We start from the raw sequence: 21,812 nt of genomic DNA on the forward strand, positions 1-21,812 counted from the left end.
GGGAGGATTTCAGCTCGCAGCAGCTCTCGGTGAGCGCTGGATGGAGCCCGGGCTGAGCCAGGTGGCCGGTGCGGGTGCTGTTCCTGTCCCCAGGAGCCGATAAAATGGCAGCTCGGAGCAGCCTCGTGTGTCTGTGTGGAAGCAGCTCCGATGCTGGCAGCCAAATCAAATCAAATTGCTGTCAGATTTGTATTAAATGTGGTGTTTAAATCTGGGACTGCTCAGCTCCCCGGGTGGGAAAGTGCTTGGAGTAGCCAAGCTGAGCGAGCTGTTGTTGAGAATTCCAAGCATTGTGTCTTTACTCTCCTTAATACAGCGTTTAAATAATTGATACTTGATGGAGACAGTATCAGGGGGATTTGTTAGAGGGGCAGGGATGTTTTTTCACGTGGCAGTGTGTTGGGATAGTCAAGACTCCTTATGTCAGAATTAATTGGTCTTCCTTCTTTTCCTTTTTTTTCCTTTCTAGGTTGTGGCTGAGTGGGAAGAATATTTGGGATAAAGAAACGAAGTGCACGAGGGAAGCTTCGTGTTCCCGTGGGGATGCTTTAGGCGCGTGCAGCTTCTGAGCTGCACGGAAACTTGAGGCTCCCCCAGAAGCTTCCTGGTAAGCCTGAGTGGGTTTAGTGCATGGGGGTTCCAGTCACTGCTGGACACACTCTGAAGTCCTGGGAAAACATGGAACAATAGCTCTGAGTGGAAAAAATATATACTCAGCATTCTCTAGGGAAAATTATAGTTGGCCTGTAAGTGTACCCCCACGTCTGCATTGGTTAAAAAGTCAGTCCCACACACTTTCCTGGCTGGTGTGAAGTTGTATAGTTCATCAGATCTGATCCAGTGTGTAAAGAAATGTTTACTGTGGACTTTCAGGAGATTATCAGCAGTCCTGGGAGGCTGCTGAACTTGATCTCCCTGGATTGACAGAATGAATCCACATAGGATGCAGAGCAGGATGTGGTTTCTCAAACAGAATAGTGACATTCTTGAAGGAGGCTACAAGCAAAGGGAATCTTAATTTTAGTTATTGAACACAGAAACATTTCTATCTGCTTCTGCAACTCTTAGAAGGGAAGAAGAACGTGGCCATTCTGTGCAGTCCTTTGTGGAAGTGTACTAGCTCAAATTGTCTTTCAAACAGCCAAGTGGCACCGAGTGTCACCTGGAAAAATTAAGTACTGGGGACACTTTACACTCATAAATGGCCTGACCTTGTGTCCATGGAAATCAAGGGACTTCTGTAATGTTAGAATGGGTCTCAAATGATGGGTTTTTGCAGATTAGCAATCTATCCAATGAATGATATCATAAAATTTTGTCTAGCAAAACCTGCTGCCAACATTTAAAAATATCTACCAAATGCTATTCCCGTTAAAACAGTCTTGTTAAAATTGTCTGTTCCAAACAGAACAAGATTTTACTGTTCTTGGTGATGTCGTTTTCCTCCTCAGATTTCTGTGAAAGCATGTGTTTCACAAGGCATATCAAAGTTGTCTCATGGGCAAAAACATGTAAACATCAAGCGTGTCATTTTCTTGAAATCCCCTGTGAAATGGCTAGCCACGCTGCCTTAACCATTCAGAAGCATAAGAGGAAAAAAGGATTTTTCAGGCACTCCAAGGCTGGGTCTGTGGGAGAGCTGAGATGAGCCTGTGGCTTTGCAGTCACCCATCAAGAAGTCACCCAAATGTGCTTTTTATGTTGCAGTTTCCACATTTGGGAGGCAACTACTGCGTAAAGGATCTGGGTTCTGCTAATGAAAAATATATCACAAGGTCCACGTGTGGCTGGGTTGGTTCCATAGTTCCAGCCATACCTGCTGTTGTGATACATAATCCCAGTTCATACTCCTGGGAAGAGTTTCCTGCAGCAGTGCAGGTGGGAAGTTTCTCTCTTGCACTGGCTCCACGTTGAGCTCTTTCTTCTTAATGCAGCCAGTGCACTGAAGGAGGACAAGCTCGCTTCTTCCTTGCCCGGTTGTTCAGGGTGAATCGTTAACCAAGCACTTGAGTGACAAACCAAAATTGTTTGTTGAGTGCCTTCTGCAGGCTGCACGGACAGTTTGCCTTCTGCAGGAGGTATGGTTTCCTTCTCTCACGGAATGAAAGCACCACAGACCCCCTCTGCTCGCTGCTGTGCTTTAACCAGACCTGAAGTATGTATATAATAATACATAGATCTATATCTATCTACATATATATATGTACTGAAGTATATAATCTATCTATTTATGGAACTTCTTTATATGTATAGAAGTTCTGTGTTGCTCCTGCTTTATGCATGAGGAAAGGGCATACATATAATGAAGAAAGAAGTTAACTTTTCCTTGTACTCTTCCTTTGTAGCCCGTTGAGGCTTTTGGTGAGAGGAATTATAATCTTTTTCCTAGCAGCACTTCATGAACTGAAATCATTCTCTAGGATGATGACGACATGCCAGTTCTCGGTATATGGATATGAGTCCTGAGATCCCACACATGGATACACAGAAGGACTGCATAATGTGCTGAAGATGGGGGAGAAGGTATGCTTGGGTGAAAGGTGGGACTGTTTCTTCTAATGGCTGCTTACATACAACAGCAAATACTGATTTCTCCCTTTTTAATGCAAGAGCATTTATCTGCCAGTGTTCAAACTGCATTTCCATGACATAAGAAGAGTTGTCTGGATAATTAACTAATACAGTTAAAACACATCAGTTTGAGCAGATGTTCTTGTCTGTGCTTTTAACGTGAATGGCCTTGATTTTGCAGCAAAGTCCGTGAGATGGCACCTGAATGCAAGGGTTTGGGTTTGTGAAGCTTTGCAGAATGATGGCCTATATTTATATTTCTTTCAGAAACTCTCCATAAGCTGCACACAAACCTCGTTTAGAGAGTTTTACTGAGACAGCAGATTCAAGCCTTCATTATTAGGGGACGTCTGCGATGCCATTGTCTGCTTGACATTAATTCTTCCAGCTGTGCATCGATGTATTGTAATGGCCCTGGTTTTTTTGGTCACAGTTTGTTTTCCGCAGTGCCCTCGTGCCTGCGCAGCACTCGTGATGCTGACGTTGAACCTGGGCTGTGTGGCAGATGGGGCTGTCCTGTATCCGAAAGTTACGGGAATGTATGTAGACGTCAGATGGAATGCTGGTCTCTCCGCTCACCCTTGGCTCTGTAATTTCGTCATCCAGCCATGGAGGACCTGTGCAGCCATAACTGGCCAAGGCAGTGGGTGAGCACAAGCTGCAGCTCTGCAGGAGATAAGGGACCTCTTGCCCACAGCAGAAACAGCAAGTAACTGCAGTTCTCAGAACTCGTTACTGCGCCCTTAACTGCAAGTATTTCCCTGCTCTGTAATCTGGCCAAAGGTAGGTAGGTTTTGATAGGGATAGACACATTTCTACCACAAAGGTCACCTCTCTGCCAGATTTCAAAATTTCCCTTCCGAAGCTAGAGATCCTCATATAAAAGGTTGCCTGAGTTTAGGTAGCATGTGCCAAGCAGTATATTTTTCCTTTAATAATATTCCTGGAAATAGCGGAACTGTTTTGGCTAAAGCAGATGCTGAACTGTTCAGAATGAAATTCTCCGAGCTAAAATCTGGCGAAGCAGAGTAACGTGCCCTTTTGTTAACACTGGGGAAGGCTGAGCACCGTGGCAGCAGGGAGGGGAGGTGGCACTGCTGGTCGGCAAACCAAGGAAACCAACGAGCGCTGCTTTTAGCAAACTGCCAGCTTGAAGCCAGTGAGGAACATCCTTGGGCTCCTGCACTCTGTGTTTTTATGTTCACCTTAAATAATGAACAGAGAAACCCAGAGGCACCAGTGCTACTTCCAGCTACCTTGAACTGCTTAAATAGGTAGTTTAAATCCCCCAGGCTCCGTTCTCCCCACCTGTATTGCTCCTGGGCTTAAGGCTGGATGTATCTATGGAATCTCTAGTTATGTGTTGGAGTTTGGCCTGAAGTAATTTGTGTTGCCGACTTGGTACTCTTTCCCCAGCCTGGAAGTCTATCTGCAGAACCCCTCTGTGCCAGGCAAGGGAGTCCCCCATAGATGTTTCACTATACAGTTCTATCTTTTGGGTTAAAGCCTTACAGGGCTATCATGTGAATGAGGACAAAGCTCTGTTTTTCTTCTTTGCTCTCTGCCCTGTCTTCTTTCTCTGTATTTTAGGACCCAAGTAACAGGGACATAAAGCTCCTGTTCTGCTTCCTGGTTGTGTCACTGAAACTGCAGGAAAAACAAAAAGCCCTCCAACAACATTTTTAATGTTAGAGAGTCAAGGCACTACTTTCTTCTCTGGCCAGGATGTACCACAGAAATCATCTCATCCGCACATAGCCCGGGTGTGCAGAGAGAATCGTTCCATGACACATGACCTTTACTAGAATTTTCAGATCTTTTTTGCAGTCAAAACTCATAGAAATGAATTGGGTCAGTGTTCATTGGTCTCAAGTTGTGTAGTTCCTAGTATCTGCTCTCCTATTAGATCCGGATTTCTTCCGCTTCTGATGTTAATTAGATCTTCATTGCTTGATTTTCTTATCAGTCTTTGCCGGAGGCAGAGTCTGGGGTAGGTGTTCCTAGATGGCCGCTGACGTGTTCTGTTGATGTTCCATCGATGGCCTTATCTTGTTGGGGCTACTCCCAATCTGTTGAAGTGCTAAGCCCATCAGGCCTCACCTAGAGAAACAATGCCCTGGAAAGAAGCTTCAGTTCCCTTCCCCTGGGGCAAAGATGAGCAAACCTGGCTAAAGTCATAGATAAAAGATTTTTAAACTGGTATGTTTTCCAACAGTTGTATATAATGCTTTATTACATAAACGGGCTGGGAAAAGCTCTGGTACCCCTTACCAAGTTGGCTTTGTCTCAGACAATGCTGTTATTTTGGGGCTAGACATGAAGCTCCTGTCTCTGGAATTGAAAATGAATATAGGAATGACTGAACAAACAAACCTGGTACACTCTTAAAAAAATGTGTGCCCATTGACCAAGCTGGATTACCGTGCTCTTTCCAAATTCTTGCCGTGCAAGTTCTTCCATGCGCTCACTTGCAACTCAAACTTTTTTTTGGTTTGTTTTGTTTTGTTTTAAATGATACTGGTACCAGAGCACGGGCACAGCACTTCTATGAGCTGCAGAGCTATGAATATCTCTTTTTATGGATACAGTGTGTGCATGCTGTGGCTTTGGGCACAGGGTATGTCAGTGCTAGTGCGAGACTAATAATAGCCTCTAAAGATCATTTGAGAAGTTGCTTACCTTTCCCCAGGGAGCAGGACATGTCTTTGTATTTCCACCTTCAGATACACAACCCACTTGTGGGCTTGACTGCATAGCAAATACAGTGTGAGAGTCATCCTTGCTTATGTGGATTTTTTTTTCCCCCCTCTCCTTTATATTTTGCTTTGCCCTCTCGTTTGCTTTCTGCCTGTTTTCTCTGAGGCTAGTGATTTCTTGGCAAGTTATTGTTCATAATCAAAGAAAGGTAGTGGGCAAGCAGCAACTGCTGTCTTAGGTAGCCCAAGCTGACCCTGCCACTGCTTTGGCAGGAGAAAGAAGCTTCTTTGGGAAGAGCACAGCTGTCCTGGGCTTTGTGCACACAAGGGCTGCTCAGAGCAGCCCCTTGACCCCATGCTGGCTCTGTGAGCTCTGCCACTCTGACTGGTAACAGTGATGGCAGTTTGTGTTGAGGCTTTGTTCTCTGCTCCCCAGAGAGAAACATTCAACTGCAGAGTGACTAAGTGGCTTTTCAAAGGCTACATGATGAATCAGTGAATGAACAACAACCCCCAGCAGCTCCAGGCCCCCTTCTCTCTGCAGAACAATGCCTTTCTCCCTGTATGAAGATGTGCACGTAGGATAGGTTGCATACAGAGTTATGTAGTTCAAAAGAAATTTGAATATTAATATTTATGTTGTAGTGATGCCACTGTCCTCTAGGCTCTGTAAATAGCAGCACCACAACAATGTGAATTATTCCTTTGATGCAAAACCCTGGCCAGTGAAATAGCTTGTCAATACAAAATAAAATTGCTGCACAAAAGTTTGACAGCTACCTTCATTATATATGTCAATCAAAGGATCCTAAAAGCTTTATTGTCCCTGTACAGAGTCTGAACAATCTGCTAGCCCAATATGCCTCCAAGCTATTTTCTCTCTACTCCTTTCATTTAAAAAATAGCCACCAATAACTTTTGACAAACAGTCTGAGAAAACTGCATGAGCAGCAAGGAAATCTTAGATTTTCTTGGGGATCTGTGGGCTGGAGCCTTCCACTCACTGGGCTCTGTCACATGTCACAGTAGATGAGATCTGGTCAGAAACACGGAGCCCTAAAATTACTCTACAAAACCCAGGCTGGCTGGGGTCGTGGGGAGGGCATGGGGAATTAGGGAGGAAAACTTATGCTGACTAGGAACTAATTAAATAATTTTTGGTTAAGGCTTTTTGTTGCTTTCCCAGGTACGGGACATTCAAGCTCCTCTGTCCCAGGTCTCCCCCAGGTTAGGCTGGGCCTGTCTTGAGGAGCTCTTGCTCTCATCAGAGCCCACCCTACAGCTTGGGAGTGTGAGGCGTGCGTATTTCGGCTGGATTCCCTTTTTCCATCGCGCTCGGTCCTGCGAAGCCCAGCTGTCACTTAGGGCTCGAGGTGTTGTAAGCGGGGCAGGGGTCGGGCGGGAGCGGGGCTGTGTCCCGGGAGGCGGGTCCGGCGGCCGGTGCTCCCGCACGGGCGGTGGGGCCCAGGCCGGGCCCTGCCGGGAGCGAGGGCCCGGCAGCCGCAGCGCTGCGAGCCCAGCGCGGCCCCGCGGCCGCGAGAGGGAGCGGCCGGCGCGCCCCGCTCCTGCCCGGCCCTCACACAGGCCGCCGGAGCCTCCCCGGGAGGGACGGACCCCGCGCCTTCGCTCGGCCCTGCTGAGGCCACAGCTGGAGTGCTGTGTGCAGTTCTGGGCTCCTCAGGACAGGAGAGACGTGGAGCCTCTGGAGAGGGTCCAGCTTAGAGTGACAAAGATGGTTAAGGAGAATCTCATGTGTGAGGAAAGGCAGAGGGTGCTGGCCCTGGTCAGCCTCGAGAAGAGGCGACAGAGAGGGAACCTCATCAAAGTCTATCAGTATCTGAAGGGAGAGTGCCAAGAGGATGGAGCCAGGCTCTGGTTGGGTTTTGCCCAGCGATAGTACAAAAGGCAGCGGGCAGAAACTGATGTACATGAGCAAGAACTTTACTGTGTGGATGCCCAAGCACTGGAACAGATTGCCTAGAGAAGTTGTGGAGTCTCCCTCTTTGGAGGTATTCAGAAGGTATCTGGACACAATCCTCAATAACCTGCTTTGGGGGACCCTTGCATTTCTGGGAACTCGGTGACCTCCAGTGGTCCCTTTCCAATCTTTAACCATTCTGTGAAAGTGTGACATTGTAATCTTGTGCCGTGACAGACCAGACTAAATCTGATTTATGAGGGTGTCATAACTTCTACGTCTTTGTTCTGGACTGTAACTTAAATTAAGTTGCACAATTCAAAATATCCTGGAGGTTGGTTGTTTCCTCTAAGCCCTCAGCTTGGTTCTTAGCATGTGCTGGTGCGTGGCTTTGCTCTCAGACCTGGTCATGGGCAGTGCAGCAGCAGTACCTCAGGAGGTTACTTCCTGCATGCCTATCTGCCTGTGCCTTTCTGACAGCTGCTTTTGGGATGAGCTGCTGCTCTTGGCCTGTGCTAAAGGGCTGACCTAAAAGTGTAAAGAATAGCCTTGCTCTTGTGTTTGGGAGCGAAGCGTGGGGACGCTCTGTGAGGATGCATGCAGAGGAGATATTGCAACAGGACTGCTGATCATGACAACTAGTGCTGGTGAAGAAACTGGTAAAACGGAAACTTTTAAAGAATTGAGGTGTTAATTCATGTGCTGAGAAAGCTGTGCTGCCCACTTACCATCCCAAAAACTGTGTGACGTTTCCCTGAGGTGCACTGCTTGCTGCTGCATCGTGGCTATGTCTTTGATCATGGGCAAGATTAAGCATGCTTTTGTAATCAGTAGACTCCACAAGTAGTTTCAAGATACATGGGAGTATATGGGAGTAAAAAGACATAGACTGACACTTCTCACAGTGTTGAAGTTTACATGGTGTGGTGTGTTCTCTCCCCATGCAGCATTGCCCTCCTGTACAGAGCCCTTTTATTCTTGTTTAAAGAATTACCACTGTTGTGGCAATGGCATAGAAGTTGTTTTGGTGCAATTTGTGGCGAGCACCAAATATTGTGCAACAGAATGTCTGTTATCTGTGACAACATCTGCCTTTCATAGCTACCTTTGATTTCAGGTTTGCAAGACTGGACTAAGCTGAACGTAGGTGGTGCTGACAGGATGCAAAAGGCTTTCTGTAAGCAGACTGGGCTGTGCTTTTTTCGCTAGTCCACCTCTGGCCAAGGACGTACTTTGTAGTGTGTGGGTGCAATGGTAAAGACACTGCAAACACTTTTGCTCCTGTGGTAGGGCTAGGAGCTTGGTGTTGTAAATGGAAAAAAAGCCTACACAAGTCTGAAGCTTCTGCTGTGAGCATCACTGCTTCATCTTGTTATTCTGGCCCTAAAGGAAACCCTGCTGAAGGAATGCTGTACCCAGCCCCTCTGCTTCTGTGAACAGGAGGTAGCGGTGGCTTCCCAGGGGGAATAAACCAGGCTTTGGTGCTTGCCTGTCTTACTTCTCTGCCTTGTGGGAAAAAAAAAATCCCTCTGTTTGGGTGATTGCTCACGCTTCTGCACCCTCAGACTTCATCTGTAAACTTTTAGCAGAAATTATGCACTGATGCTGGGATGGCTCTTGCCAGCTAGGAACTGTTTTCCAGTGTCACTCACTTGTAGTTGGCATGTGGAACTGCTGTGTCATTTTCTCGATGTTTAATGTGACCTAATTGTGTACTTCCACTGTCTGGGAGGATCAGCTCTCCTGGTGTGACAGTTGCCATAAAATCAGCGGTGCGTCTCTGGCATTTGCAGCTGGGTGCAAGGCACAAGTTCCTTGATTTTGCTGCATCAGCCCAGTGAAACATTGCGGGGCTGTGTGTGCAGCCAACTGCCTTTTGTTACGCCTGGTAACAGCTTGGCAATATTAAAAAAAATGTAACCTCCAGCTGTTTAATTTGCTCTAGGGAAATAAAAAGGCTTCCTAATAATCTTCATATTTACTTGGCACGTTTGGTTTGAAAGCAGATGGGTTGATTTACGAGATAAATGACAAAGCAAGAGAAGAAGAAGTGTGTCAGTGGCTTTACCATTAGAGAGGAAGGCATTTCTGATATGTGGTTAATCACGATTAACCGTTCTAGGTTTTGGGGTTTTTTTACAAGTCAGCTTCTTGGACCTTCTGCCTGCCCGCTTGCTCAGCCAACTAATTCCCTCAGTGCCCATTGTCACCTCTCCCTATGACCTACAGGTAGGGGAAGGTGCAGAGCTGTAATGAAGGAGAGGGGCTGAGGTGGCCATTCCTTCTCAGTTGTGCCTTCTTTGCCCACTCCAAACTTGTGCAGGAGCCTCCCCATTGCAGCACTCACCCCCTCCCTGTGGCCAGACCAGTAAATGCCTATGTCCTTTTGGATGGGCTGGGAAATGGTCCTTCCTGAGGCACTGCTGCTTGAGGCACTGGCACTGAGCAGAGCTAGGTTCTCCAGGCGGGCTGGTGCTGAGGCTGTGCCCTCCCTGCCAGAACCATGCACCCCTCTGCCCTGGCAGGCAGCTGGCAAGTTGTGAAATACGGTTCAGCACTTTTTTTTTTTTTTAATATTACATTGTGCAGCTGTCTTGGAAAGGATTAGAAATCAGTTCTGGAAGAGACTACAGTAGATTTTAGTGAAGAATTCTGCTGTGTCCTTAATTATTTATAAGCATCAGGATGTAAGGACACCCATGTTAACCCTTCAGCAGCGAGGAAGATTACAAATGATCTAATAAATGACATACGCAAATCTTCAGATGGAGTAGGTTTAGTTGCAAGTTCTGAGACTTAGAAGTGAGGAAATATCAGAAACAAGGTTTCTGCTTATTATTTTGTATGTCAGATAGCGTGTTTGGTGAGGCAACTGGATTAGATGAACGCTGTATGTCCCTTTCAACTGAAAGACACCATTCTACATTTCTGGTGGCACAGGCCTCTCCTAAGGGGTCACAGATTTGCTTACCCCCCCTGCCCTGGTTGCTCTCACCACCTTTCACTAGTGGGTTTTGCTCAAGGGATGAATCAGGGGCAGGTTCATGCCCACAAGGCTCCTGCTCTATGGCCCCAGGGCCAGGCAAGGCTGCAGGAGCACTGTGGAGGGGTTACTGGTTTTGGCAGCTGAATGGTGTCAGGAAAAGCAGCTTCCCTCCCTGCCACATGTTTCCAGAGGGCTGCTGAATAAGTCAGGGAAGCCAAAGCAAGGCTCCTTTTTGGGCTCAGAAAGCTCTGTGCTAGAAGAACCCGTCCCTGCCAGCTAGGGCCCCCCTTGTCCTGCCCATGGTGTGGGTAAGTCACAGGCTCCTCTTCTCTGTGCTGGGATGAACTGCCTAGGGAATGCCATTGCCAGCAGCCTGGTGTGCTGGAAAAAGGGAGAAGGGAAGAGGGAAGGTGGTGCCAGAGCTGCGTGCCATCGGGTTGTGCTTCCCTCTGAGGACAGAGAGTGTCTGGGCCGAGGTGAGATTGCTGGGAGTGCTTGGATGAGCTGTGCAGGAGACAGGGAGCTCGGGATTGCAGCTGCTGCTGGAACCATTGCCTTAGGTCTGCTTAGTCAGTGTCTGTGTGAAGTGGGATTTGCGCTGGAGAGGTGCTGTCGGGAACAAAGGACGGAGTAAATCCTCTCCGGGGATGCGCAGGGAGGGACTGAGTTGCAGGGAAGGAGAGTATTTCTAAGCCGTATCAATATTTCCCTGAAACTGGGGCTGGAGCAGTGAGGGGGGTGCTTGGGTTTGGCCTGGGCCTGTCAGGAAGAGCCATAAACGAGCCAGCCGAGGCCCTGAACCCTCCCTGGATGTTTGAAACACTTCCACAAAAAGCCAAGGCAGTCATGATTGCAGAGGACAAATTGTAGGCGACTGCTTACGATCCGTGGGGAATTTCCTTTGGAATTACGAGTCAGAGAGTGCATGCAAGCAGAGCACATCTTTTGGCTTTTTCCGGTCTGTCATCTCCTGTCTGGCTCTAGAGAGTTTTGTGCGCTCCCGTTCAGGAGGCAGCGTGTTTTCAGCTGGAAATTTGGGGTGGTTTTGTTTCCTCAGGGTCTGGGGTCTTTCCTGAGAGAATCAGCCCTCCCATAAATCCCCCGGGTTGTTCTACACAGCTGCTTTGGCCATGGGTCAGAGAGAGAGAAGGGAAATGACTTTTTAGGGTGTTGAAATTTCTCCAGGCAGGAGTGGGACGTCGTCTTGCCCCTCCCCAGAGCCCTGCAGACGCATGGGAGTAGCTCAGTGCCGGCGCAGCTCTCTGAGCAATAACAACGCTTGGGAGGTTTGAGTGTTGATAACAGCTCTCCTGTCTCCTGGGGCCCAAGGTTCGGTCTCACGGTCCCGGACCGGTGAGGGAGAAAAGGAACTTGTGCTATTCCTGGAAAAGCTTCTGTTATTCCTTGTGCAGCCTTTTAATTCTGTGTTCTGATGGACTGTCCGCTGTCTTTCTAACGAGACTTGTCAGAGATTCAGATTTAGGAATTGAATTTGGGTCCGTTCACTTCAGGATCTTGCCAAGCCTGAAGGCCTGGGGCGATGACTGCTCTCAGCGAGGGCTCTTTATGAATCCTCTGTCAGATTTCCCTCAGTGCTGGGCAGGAAAGGCGAGGGTTTGGATCAGGAATTCTGCAAGCGGGCCCTGCGTGACCGTTGGCTTCTTGTGTGTGTGTGCATCAGTGAGCCAAAATCAAGAGCAAAGGCTGGTTTGGTTTTACGAACTTAGAGTAACTTTAAAAAAAAGTAATCAACTTTTTCTTCTTTTTTAATTTAGGTGCTGGAATTGCCTGTCTGGACGTGTGCTGAGCTCTCGCTGCTGTGGACTGTGCAGCCTTAATTGCTGCAGGTTCCTGTTCTTCTCACCAGCTCAAAGTACACGTGGGGTTTTTTCCCCTTCTATATAGAGCTGTTGAGTTTGGTGATTTTCCTGAATTGAGGATACTGAAGGTCGAGAAGGAAGATTTGTCTCTTTTTGTGCTTTTCTGTTGTTATTTTTAGCACCTGCTCACCATCTGGACATGGTTGGAATACTGGAAACATAAAAGTTTTTAGATTCAGTGCTTATTTATGCAAACCCAGTTTTTTTACCTTTTTTTTTTTTTTTTTTTGGAAAGGTCTCCATTTGTCTGGGCACTGTTCCTGGTATTTTGATGTAGAAAAGGTCATGTGAACAGCAGGGAGCAGTGAGCACTTGGAAGGGGGGGTGCAGGTATTTCATCCAGGGTGGGGCAGTGAATGTGGCCTAGGAACAGCTCTGTGGTCAAGTGAGCAGCAGAGGAACTGAAGGGTGCTCTTCCCCAGCAGAGCTGCTGCTTTGTGCTCTGGGGCAGCGCTGCCAGTGCTGGGCTTCCTCGGGGAAAACAGCTCCTTTAGGATGGGCTTTGCTGCAAAGCTTTCCCTGAGCTGGGTGTCTGCAAGAGGCATCGGGATACCAGTGTCAGGAGTTTTCCATGGTTTCCAGGCTGTTGTACACAGCACGTTCCGGGCAATTTGCGAGCGTGAGGCAGAGCAAAATGGGTGCAATTGGACCCTGCAAATGCAGTTCAGGCAGACGTTGATCTTTTAACTTTTCCATGGCAGGTGCGAATTCTGGGGCATTTGTGAGTCTGCCTTGACTTGCAGGGATTGAAGGGTTTAGGTCTGGAATTGTTTGCTCAGCTTGCTCCAAGGCATGGTGTACTTCTGGAAGTGCCACACGCCTCCCAGGACCGAGGAGCTGCTGGCTGGGTGCCTGGGAGCTGGGAGCCACTGGGAGGGCTGGGGGTGACACCTGGAGAGGGGCTGGGGAAGCCTGAACTGGGATATTTTCCCCCCTGACGTTGGGTACCGAGGCACTAGGAAAATCCAGGACTCCAGGATGTTTGAATGTATCTAAAGGTACACCTGGACCTTTGCCCTGTGGCGCTCTTGAGTTTCTGTTGACTTTCCTGAATTGAGGCTGCTGAGGGCGGTGGAAGATCATTTGTCTTGTTTTGTGCTTCTCTGTTGTTTTTAACTCCTGCTTGAATTTGAACATAACCTTTTCCTCTCAAGGTCACCGGCGAGCCTGGGACAAGACCTGAGCCAGAACTTGTTGGGCCCTTGCAGAGAGAGAAGCAGTAAATGGTGTTGGAGAGTTTTTGGGAGTGCTGTCGGTGAGTCTTGTTTGGTGCTGTCCCTTTGTTCCTGGGGGGCACTGGCGGAGCACGCTGGGGCCGCGCCACATCGGTGCCCAGCTGGGCGCAGGCGCTTGCCCCTTGCCAGCCCTGGTGGGTGAGAGCTGCACCTACCCTGCTGCTGGCAGAGGAGGCAGAGCTGGGCCAGGGCAGCTGCTCCGTTGCGTGGGTGCAAAACTCGTGTGTTCCTCTTCCCAGGGAGTTCCAGGCTGCTGCAACTGTTTGGCTCAAGCCCCTGAGAGACGCTGGACTATTGCTGAGTGATGGCTCTGAGAGTTGCCCACTTGTGGAGGGCCAGGGTGCTGGGCCGGGTCCAGGGAAGGTTTTGGGTGTGGAATGGCCCGTGCGCGTGAGACGGGGTGGGGGGGGGTGAACTCTCGCTGCCTGGAGGCTGCAAATGGGGCTTTGAAGGGGGTAAGAGGCAAATGCTGCAAGGAGAGATGGTGCCTCTTCTCCTGCTAATGGCCCTCCCTGACACAACTTGCACAAGTTGTAAAACTTTCTCTTCCTTTCTATGTTTCTTTAAGTGATCATTTCATACTTTGTTGTTGCTGTATTGCGATAGGGACCAAAGGGCTGCATGGCTGCTTTCCGTCGCAGCCCCACGGTTCTGAAATAAACCCTGCGTACGCACGTAGGGGTGCACGTGTTTGCAAACAGGGTTCGTGCAGTCTTTCACTGCAGTCCACCCTGATGGGATCTGGGAAGTGGTCTGGGAAGGTCCCTGGATAACTTGGGCCTTCCTGGGGGTGGAATGCCCACCTGTAAAATAAGGAGCTTCTGCTTCTATTTTCTTGTTCCTCCAGGTCCCCTGGAGTGCATGCTGTGACCCCCCCCCAAGCTTGCAGAGGCTGTTTGGATGAGGGGAGGGGACTTGGAAAATCCAAGTTACGAGGACAGAAGGAGTTTAAATTGAGGGCAGAAGCTCCTCTTCCCTTATTGTCTGTGTTTGAACTGGTTGAGATCCCCCTTCACTTATGATTTTAAGGGTATTGATTGAAGGAAAACCTGCCTTTTCTGCGGTGCTAGGGGTATCAATTGACCGGGAATCCACGTGTTCCATTTGAAATGGAAGGGGAGGGCACGGGTGTTTCCATTTTATGGGTTTGAATTGAGGGTAACACCCCCCCTCCAACCCCCTCCCCCTCCGTTTTCATCGTCCTGAGGTTTACGTTGAGGGGGAAGCTCCGTTGTCCCTGTTTTTTAAGGGTTTTCTTTGAGGTAAAAATCGCCCTTTTCCCATCATTTGAGAGATTTGAGGAAAGCCCCTGTCCTTCTGATATGTCAGAGGATTAAATTGAAGGGGAGAACCCCTTTATTTGCCATTGTATTGGCTTAAATGGAGGTAAACGGCCCCCGTTGCCTCAGTTGCAGGGGTTAAATTGAAGGAAACTCCAGCTTTTCCAGCATTTGAAGGGTTTAGGTGGGGCCGTGCCGCTGCATTTGAGGGCGCTTCTGGCCGTGCCCCGGCACCGAATGTCTTGCGCGGGAGCACTCCCGGCCCCCGGGGAATTTCTGAGGAGGAATGGCAGTTTGGGGGCTGGGCTGCCGACAGGGCCCGACGGAGCCGCGCCGGTCCGAGCCGTGCGGAGCCGAGCCGGCCCCGGCCGTGCCGCCCGCTGCGTGCGCTCCGTGCGCGGGGCTCGGGCGCCGCCGGGTCCCCCTCGGCCCGGTGCCTGGCTTTTGTCCGGTGAGGGTGTGCTTGGGCATTCAAGGTGACTGGAGAAATCACAGCTGTGGAACTTGAGCAACAGCGGGCGCGTTTCCCCCAGAGAGCTGCGGCAGCGGTTCCATCTCTGCCCTCTGGCTGCAGACTCAGCGCTGCGCTCGCTGCTGTCAGGCGGGGGCAGTGGAGGAGCGCTTTGTGAGGCTTCAGTGAGAAATTTGCTTTGTTTCAGTGCAAAGCTGAGCTCGCCCAGAGGCAAGGGTGTCGCTTTGTACAGTTTAGGACAGGGGGGCTGGAAAACCAGTGGCTAAGTCTTGAACTATCAGGATCTGTATCAGCATGCCTGCGTCTCCTGGTAATCACTTGTAACTGGTAGATGGTTCAGAGGTTCAAGACAGCTTATCTGCTGTGCTGACCAGCGTGTTTTGTTATCTTTTGATGTGTAGGATGGTGCTAGGTTTGGATGGCTTGATCTAAGTTTCAGCTGGCACTGGGAGCGCTGTATAGAAGTATTTTACACACCTTTTTGGTCAATGGTTAGTCTTTTCTTTGTGCTGCAAAAATAAGGTTTCTAGTATGGCTTAACTTATAATGCGACCATTTACCAAATTGATGTCAGTGCTGTGGATTACTTTTTATCTTTCTGATTTTTGTCAGCGAATCCATTTTGTTGTTATGATAGGCTTGTAAGGTCTGGGTCAGGTAGAACTGGACTTCTATGGCTCAGAATTGAGACAACCATTGAAGCTTTTTCTTGCTGAAACTTCTCTTTTTCATTCACTTGCCACTCTTAACACTTTCAGCGGTACAATCACCATGTGGCACCAGCCCAGATAACCATACAAAATTAGTCATACAGTGTTTGTCTTTCTTTTTACTACCAGTGCTGTAGCTTGTAATTCTTTGGCTGGTACACGTCCTAGTCTTTTTTTTATCACTTGTGCTCTTGTTTCAACATTTTGAGCTATTGCCCTGTATTTCTAGAAATGCAGGAGTATTCATTAGAACCAATTTTGCTGTAGGGTGCGATATCACCAGGATTGGCTTGGCCTTTGGTATTTAAATCTCGTCTTTGCAAGCAGGCAGAGCTTGGGGGGTTGAGGGACAAAGGGAACTGGTTTAATCTCTCCCTCAGGCAGGAGGAGTTTCTGCGGTCTATCTCTTTCTTTAGCAGTGCTAATGTGTATCTCCTGAAGTGGTTCTCTTGATTGCCACACCCACACACAGAGGTAATTCACATATAGGAACAGAATTTTCTAAAGGGAAGTTAAAGCATCTGAGCGAACTCTGTGGCTATCGCAGAAAAATCCAGGAACATTTCCTTTTGGTGGGGAGTAGATAGAGCATCTGCTTTTGTAATTACAGTTTGATTCACTGGTTATCAGTTTTCAGGAGTCTCACCTTCGAGAGGGAACTTGGTATTTTGCTGAAGGCAGCCACTCCTACAAACTGCCCTTTATTTATGTGTGAATGCATTTGGGACAGTTGTAGGGACAGGGTTTTGTGTTAGGATTCGGTTTTGAGAATCAATTTTTAAACGCTGGCTTCTGCTTGCCTCTGATTAGTCAAGCAGAAGAGTTGTAAGTAGAATGCATTCTAAATATACTGCTTCTTAATGATATCCCAACAGATTTTAGCCGTGTAAGAGATAACACTTTTTATTAGAGTTAGTTTCACCAATTCTAATTTTATTTTTCTAAAACTTGAGTTTAGTTTTTGGCTTTTGTAGGGAGTACAAGGGGCAATCAGAAGCTGTTGAAATGCAGGAATGTGGGGAAGCTGGCTGATGGGTCATCTAGCCCTTAGGATGTGTGGCCTTTGCTTGCTGTAAAGGAGCGTTGTTAGGTTGATGGGTTGGTTGATTTGGTTTTTATTTGTGAGGCGTTTGAATTGCCGCTTTCCCCCCCTGCCACTCGGAAGCAGGTTTTGGCACTTGGAAACTCCAGGCAGTTGTTTCCTGTTTCTCTCCTAAACAATTTCTTAGTACATTTGGAGTTTCTTTCGGCAGCGGTCTTAAACGCCTTAAGATCTGCCTCTGCAGAGGCTGGGATGCTTGCGTCTGCACGGCTGTGTTGTGCTTGCAAGCAGCCGGTTTGTGTAGCAGCAGCAGAGGTATTTTTAGCTGACTGCACAGGGGCAACACGTTCCCCTCTTTTCATAATATTCATTCATAATATTCATTTGACTACTCCAGAATGTAATGAATGGATGATGTGGGTTTAAAGAAGTCCCTGCCTTTAGCCCAGGCCTCTGGTAGCGGGCAGTCACGTTACGGAGGTGGCCAGCACGCCAAGAGCCGCTCTCATTCGTAAGTTCTTTAATGATGGCCGATTTGGTCTATTATAGAATGAATTATTTAGTGAATGGACACAAAACTAACAGACATGAGACTTAAAAGAGACTATTACTACACAGGAGTAAGACAAAAGGGACCACTAGTATTATATGCACAGGGTTAAATGTACCATTAAATTTTCAGCTAGCTAAGAAATAGCAGAACTTAGGATCCAATGTTCCTTACCACCAAATGGTTGAAGGGGCACGCATTGAAATCCTCTCCCTCAATTTCTGGAAAAACGACCACGAAGTTGCGTCCGGGCTTCAGGGAGAAATTGTCTTGCCCGTTCCCAGGGAGCGTGTCAGAGACTTCTGCCTCCTGACAACCTGTACTACTTTTACAGTGTGGAACCAGGCCTTTTGGTCACCTCTGGTTTTTTATCTCTTCCCACAACTCTTAAGCTGGCAGACCTTTTGGTGCCAGGAGATGATACCTGCTGGGCCTTGCCCGCCTGGGTTGTCTCTCCTGTCTGCACCAGCCGCCTGTGGTAGGGAGAGGGGCGATATGCCCTGCCCCTGGGCTAAGTATGGATTTAAACGGGGCTGGGTGTTAGTGTTGGGAAGAGACATTTTTCATTCAGACTGCCAAAATAAACACCTGTAAAATCCTAGCTCTGCATTCTGTGTAACATGTTTCTATTTCATATTTGTGTAATCGCAAAAAGCGAGGAAAGAGTAAATGTGACTGTTTCCCACTATTGCAATGTGAAGGTTTTTGAAAGGCTGGTGTATTTATGTTCTATTTTTCCACTCCAAGCTTGGCTTTTTCCCTCCTTTTTCAGTGTCTGCTGCATTGGGTGTCCCAAGGAAGGCTGGATTCCTCAGCAGGAGTCTTAGGAATTGGTGCTAATTCTGCTTTTTCTGAAGGTGTATCCAAGGATGCTACCAAAATGGCTGTTTTCTCCGCTGAAAAGCTTTCCCTCTATGACATCAATGCATGCATGTGTTTTAATCATGTAGCCAGATGTACTAAGAATTGTACTTTCAATGCAAACACCTGCAGTAGGTCTCTGTTTGGTTTGTGTCTGCGAGAGGTGGGATTTGTGCTGGAGAGGTGCTCTTGAGTACAAAGGACGGAGTAAATCGGCTCCCTGGTTGTGCAGTGAAGGACTGATTTGCAGGGAAGGGAGCATTTATAAACTGCATCAATATTGCCCTGAAATTCTGGGTAGTTGGAGTTGGCTTGGGCCTGTCAGGGTGAGCCATAAGCAACCCGAGCAAGCCCCTGAAGCCTCAATGGATGTTGGAAACACTTCCACAGAAAGCCAAAGCAGTAACGATTCCAGAGGAGAAGTTATAGGTGATTGCTTATGATCGGTGGGGAATTTCCTTGGCAATTATTAACCTTGGACATAGGGCATTTTGGAGGTGGAATTCCAGTTTCAGCCACAGGCACCTGGATGAGAAGGAGAGCTCTTTGCCAGAGGAAGGGAAGTATTCTTTTGCCAGTTAGTGCTGTTAGTGAAGTGATCAGAACAAAAGAGTGACTTCTTTTGGGATAGGCTTATTTATTATATGGATGATAAGCAAGTAAGAGGAATGAACTACATGGATAAGAAGCAGTAACAGCAATCAAGGTCGAAAGGCAATGCATCAAATCATTTTTATGTATTCTAGTAGGGATTAGGAAGGGATACAACAGCAGTTACCCTAAAACGTTACTGTCATCCTGCTCTGTACTTGAGCTGGGGAGTCCCATTGCAGAGAAAGACCAGAGAAACCCTCCTGGTAACCCTTAGGGAATGATCCAGACTTGCTCCAAGTTGGTCTCACTTGGATATTGTTTCTTGTACAAGGGTATGTGATCACGTGTTTTGCTTTTCTTTTTTGTGACCTGGGGCTCTGTCACACCCGTCCACTGGCCAGGAGTCCAGGTATGTTGAGCGCGCAGCTCCTGTTTTCCTAAAATTGCAAATCTGGATTTGAAGAGACATATGTCTTTGGAAGTGAACATGGAGTTCAGCTTGAGTTGATGTAGTGATCGACTTAGGTTCAGCTTAAAAAAGGCCCTACCGACATTTTATTGTATCTAATCCCTGCTTTCCCCTGCGTTTTAGTTCTTGCCTCTCGGCCCACTCTGTTTCACGGGGCTGTACATGGTGAAACACTTCCCTGTGTGCTTTCTGGGTTTGAGCTGCCCTGCTCCGGCACGTAGGGTCACGGTTAAGTAGAAGAGTTATCAAACTTAGTGGTTCACCTCTTTTCTGTGGGTTTTTGGGCAGAAGACTTACGGGCCCGGTGTGGGAATAACTCCCAGCCCTCGGCGTCTCGTTGACCGCCTCCCGTTGTCTCGCAGGTCCCCGAGGCGGCTTCGGATCTCCGCGGTCACCGACGCTGCCGATTTTCCCGGCGCGCGCCGTTCGACGTCGAGGAGCGGCATCCAGAGGCTGTGTCGGAGCATCTTCCTGGCTGGAATGTTTTGAGTAAGGGCTGCAGTCAGGGTGTAAGCTGAAGGGTGTGTGACTGTGTGTGTGTGTGACTGTGTCTGTCTGCCTGCGAGAAGAGTGCGGGTGTGGAATGGTTCGAACCTTGTGTGTGGGAGTTTTGCCTTTCAGCTACTTTTTAAACTTAGAGTAAAAACAACCCAGCTGCGCTGGCTGGGGATTTTTTCCCTCCGGGCTGGGTTTTTTTATCTGGGACCCGGCCGGTCTGTGAGGTGCCGTTCATCGCCAGGGTTTGGGTGCCGACCGTGCCGGGGATTTGTCAGGCGGGATGATTTTGGGGCTCCCGGGAACCGCGTTCCCATGGGGTGCTCTCGAGACGAGAGCGAGGGTGGGTTTGTGTGTCAGCTGAAGGAGGTGTGTGGTGGATGAGTGTTTTCTTCTCCGTGTGCTGCTGTTGTTTTGGGTTTCCTGGAACAATAAAATGTCCTAAATTTTCCAGAAATAGAACAATTGTTACATTGTACTGATAGGGGGTTGGCTTGTGTTGCTCTGTGTTCGTGTTTGCTGCTGCACTTGCACATATTGCTCTGTATGTCAGTTGGACTTTGACCAGTGTGCATATGGATTGTACTTGTGCTTGTGTACATTGTTGTTTCCACTTGCTTTGCTGAAGTGTAAATAAAAAACCCTCGTTCAATCAAGCTGAATAAACCCTAATAAAGATACCCCCCCTCCCCCCTTTTGGTTGCTCTCTTCCTTTGGTGTGGTTTAGTAATTTTTTCACCATATTTCTTGCTTTGCTACTCTGCTTTGCTTTACTTTTCAGTCTATTCTTCACTTGACTTTATCTTTTTCTCACTGTTTAACTGTTTCTGGATGTCTCTGTCACTCTATTTCTCAGTTTCTCTTTTTCTCTTCAACACTAATTCTCTTTTAAACTCGATTTCTTTTTCTCTCAAACCCTATTCTTCTGTTTCTCTATTCCTTTTTTCTCTCTATTTTTTTCTTTGTCTCTCTCTCTGACTTTGACTTTCTCTCTGACTTTGACTTTTGAACTACCTTTCTCACCTTCCCTCCTTTGTTCATTTTTACCTTTCTACCTTAGGTTGTTTCTGTAGCAGCTTGGAAAAAAACAAGAGACCACTCTTTCTTCAGGCACGATCTGCCCCAGGCTTTGTGTTTCTATTTTGGGAAAGTTTTAAGAGAGTTTTGGCAATGGGCACAGGGAAAGACAAAACAGATCCATGCCCACACACTTGTCAGGGCAGACTTTCTGCCCCTTCTAGGCCACTGACTCAGACATGAAACCCCCCAGCTTTCTGGGAGGTGAAGGAAGAACAGTCACACCTGGTGCTTCTACCTGTAGCCATTTGCCTGCTCTGCATCTTTCCCAAGAGAGCAGAAGGCCCTTAGCAAAGTGAAGATCAGTGGAACAAGTTGCTCTTCCACTCAGGGCTCTCGTTAAGGCTGGAATGGCTGCTGCCAGCCTCTGCACTTTCTGCCTCTCCAACTTCCTACCTTTGTTCATTTCTACCTTTTTAACTTTCTACCTTTGTTTGGTTCTGACTCTCTACCTTTCTTGCTTTCTACCTTTGTTGCTTTCTACCTTTCTCAATTTCTAACTTGATACGTTTGTTTGTTTCTACCATTTGAACTTTCTATCTTTCCATCTTTCTTAATTTCTAACTTTCTACGTTTCTACCTTTGTTCATTTCTACCCTTCTGACCTTCTGCCTTTCTACCTTTTTTGTTTCTACTTTTATGACTTTGTACCACCTAAGTTTTCTCTCTTTTTACCTTTGTTCATTTTTACCTTTGTAGTTTCTAACTTTCTACATCTGACTTTTTCTCTTTGTTTGTTTCTAACTTTCTGGATTTGTCCCTTTCTGCCTTTGTTTGGAACTTTGAAACTTTATACCTTTGTTTTTCTCCCCCTTTTTACCTTTCTAACTTTGTTTCTAACACTCTACATTTCTAACTTTGTGCCTTTCTAAATTTGTTTTTTACTTTCTAACTTTTACCTTTCTAACTTTGATTCTAACCTTCATGTTAGAGTGAAGGCTCCTCTGGCCTCAGGCCCAGAGGGAAGCCAAAGCAC

The 21,812-nt window shown here is 47.6% G+C and overlaps 1 long non-coding RNA gene across 10 annotated transcripts; it reads left to right on the plus strand.

Annotated features, from left to right (window-relative positions):
* Positions 1-567: 567 nt before the first annotated feature.
* LOC125326121 lies at positions 568-20,448 on the plus strand. Of its 10 annotated transcripts, none has more exons than XR_007203694.1 (6): positions 578-607; positions 2,049-2,155; positions 2,390-2,523; positions 11,947-12,381; positions 13,206-13,306; positions 19,627-20,448. It is a non-coding gene; the product is annotated as an uncharacterized LOC125326121 (long non-coding RNA). The 10 variants fall into 10 exon arrangements; XR_007203693.1 differs by lacking the exon at positions 578-607 and adding an exon at positions 1,803-1,878; XR_007203697.1 differs by lacking the exon at positions 2,049-2,155 and having other exon boundaries at positions 595-607; positions 2,393-2,523.
* The last annotated feature ends 1,364 nt before the right edge of the window (positions 20,449-21,812 follow it).

Source organism: Corvus hawaiiensis, chromosome 5 (genome assembly GCF_020740725.1).
Source record: "Corvus hawaiiensis isolate bCorHaw1 chromosome 5, bCorHaw1.pri.cur, whole genome shotgun sequence".
Lineage (NCBI taxonomy): Eukaryota > Metazoa > Chordata > Aves > Passeriformes > Corvidae > Corvus > Corvus hawaiiensis.